Consider the following 3,059-nt stretch of genomic DNA (forward strand, 5'->3'; position numbering starts at 1 on the left):
TCTCCCTCTTTATTAAAAACTAGGTGAGAAAATCAAAATTTAGAAATGAATTAGATGATTTATTGAAAACTTCTAACTAACTGGAAATACATCCATCTTTTTTTTTTATAAAAAAGTTTTATATTTAGCAACACAAGCCCATTGAAACAACAACAACAAAGTCTTGTCCCATTAGGTGGGGTCGACTACATATATCAACTTTCATCATAATATTTTATCAAAGATTATGCTTCTATTCAAATCATTAATCTCGAGATCTTTCTTAATAACTTCTCTTATAGTCTTTCTGGGTCTTCCTCTTTCTCAAATTATTTGCCTTCTCTTCATTTGGTCTTCTCTCCTTACTACAGAATATGCATGTCTTCTCAGTACATGCCCAATCACCTAAGTTTATTTTTTTTCCATCTTCTGTACTATTAGTGCTACCCCGACGCTCTCTCTTATAATTTCATTTATAATTGTATCTTGTCGAGTCTTACCATACATCCACCGTAATATCCTTATGTCTGCTACACTTACTTTATTCTCATTTTGATTCCTAACTGTCTAACATTTTTCCCGTATAAAATCACAAGTCTTACCGCAGTCCGATAAAACTTTCCCTTCATACTTTGCATCCCATAAAACACCAAATGAATTTTTCTGTTTCAACCATTCATCTTAAATTTGATGGTTTACACCCCCTTCTATTTATCCATCATTCTATATTACAGACCCAAGATATTTAAGCAGTGCGACTTGTGGGATAATATGATCTTCAACTTTTACCTCTAGGTTAGAACCACTTCTTTTATTAAAATTACATTCCATATACTTCGTCTTACTTCTACTTAGGAAAAAACCATGTGTTTCTAAAGATGGTCTCCAAGTTCTCACCCTCTCATTTAACTCCTCATTTGACTCTCCAAGAAGGACTATATCATCTACAAAAAACATGCATCTTGGTGCTAGCTCATGGATGCGTTTCGTGAGTATATCCAAAATTAAGATAAAAATATAGGGGCTTAGGGTTGACCCTTGATGCAAACTAATTGTAAAAGAAAATCACCTGTCTCTCATCCTTAAATTTAAATACTAGTCGATACCACTTCATACATATCTTGGATGACTCAAATATATGTAATCTTAACTCTTTTTTTCTCTAGGGCTTTCTACAAAATCTCTCTACGTACTCCATCATATGCGTTCTCCAAGTCAATAAAAATTAAACGCAAGTGTTGTTGGTCCATCCGATACTGCTCCATCACACACCATAATAGATAAATCGCTTTCATGGTCGACCTTCCAGGTATGAAATCAAAATTATTCTCGATGACTTGAGTCTCTTTTCTTAATCTCTGTTCAATCACTCTATCCCATAGCTTCATGTTATGACTTATAAGCTTAATCCCTGTATAATTTGAACAATGTTGTATATCCCCTTTGTTCTTATAGATTGGAACTAAAGTGTTTCTTATCCATTTATTTGACATGAGTTTTGACCTCATAATTTCACTTAAGAGTTTGGAGAGCTACTTAATACCTCTATCTCCAAAAAAATCTACCCTCTAATAGGTATGTTGTCTGGTCCAACCACCTTACTACTACTTATTCTTTTCTACGTTTCCTTTACCTCGTGTTTCTGAATCTAATGATAGTAATTATTATTCTAATTCTCTTATTTAATGTCGGGTCTACTAGAGTCCAGTAAGATATCATATCCTTCATTAAATAAGTTGTAGAAATAAGTCTTCCATCTATCTTTTACATCTTTTTCCTAAACTAAAACTTTATCTTCTTCATCCTTAACACACTTTACTTGTTCCAAATCTCTAGTCTTTCTCTCTGTTCCTTAGTGTGTGTGTGTGTGTGTGTGTGTGTGTGTGTGTATCCCTCATCGATTCTTTGGGATTGGTATAATCCTTCAAAAGCTTGGTTTTTGACTTCACTCACCGTCTATTATATATATATATATATATATATATATATATCCCTCCTTGATTCTTTGGGATTGGTATAATTCTTCAAAAGCTTGGGTTGTGGCTTCACTCACCGCCTTCTTGGTCTCATCCTTAGCTTTCTTGTACTTTTCCCAAGTTTCATAATTGTTACACTTATACCACTCTTTAAAATATTCCTTTGTTACTTTAACCTCACTCTGGAAACTTTTATTCCACCACCCTGATTTTTTACCCTTAGGTCCTAATAAGTGCCAAATTGTAGTTATTTTTGTGTATAGTTTTGCGGCACTTATCTTCTCTTTTTCCTTAATTTAGACGAGTTTTAGTGTATATTACATAAGTATGTAGATTTTGTTTTTAATCGAGTTTTTGATTCATTTATGTACCGACTAATATTTTTTCATTCATTCTGTAGGTATTTGAGCATGTATGGAGAATTGAGTGATAAAACTTCAAGGATGCAATTTTGGATCCATAAAAGAAGAAGCAATTGAAGAAATAAGAAGTTGTAGACTGGTGTGAGTCGCCCGGGGGAGCAATTGGCTTGTTGGGCGAACGTGGAAAATAAGTGTCTTGCTTCTGCCTTGGCCCGCCTCTTGGTCGCCGGGAAGAAGAATAAGGAGTTGCCGAGCGAAAGAAGGTATTTTTGCCCACCTGTTGATGTGGCGCAGGCTGCGTGTCCAGAATAAATTAGTTCACTGGGCGAACGCGTCGGGACAGAATTTTTGTATATATTTCAATTTCATTTCATTTGTTAGGGTTATGGTTTTAGGAGAGGGTTTTTGTTCTCTCAACTCCATCAACCTCATTTTTTTAGGATTAGCTTAGATAACAACTTTGGGTCGTGCATTCGTTGATTCGGAGGTGGATTGCTCATCAATCAGCGCTGACAAACCAAACGATTTGTGGTTTTATCTCTCTTTCTCTCTATGTATTTCTATAGGTTGGGTTTTGTATATGTATTTAGTTTGAACTCATGTATATTTGTCGCCCACAGTGTTATATAAAGCTTGCTTTACAAATCTTTGTTGATTGTTGTCTTCGATTTTTGCTCTGTGCTAGGGATTTGGGTTGTTTTAGAGATAGACTTCTTGAATCCTTATCTAGGATGATTATCTG

Source organism: Vicia villosa, linkage group LG2 (genome assembly GCF_029867415.1).
Source record: "Vicia villosa cultivar HV-30 ecotype Madison, WI linkage group LG2, Vvil1.0, whole genome shotgun sequence".
NCBI classification, from domain to species: domain Eukaryota; kingdom Viridiplantae; phylum Streptophyta; class Magnoliopsida; order Fabales; family Fabaceae; genus Vicia; species Vicia villosa.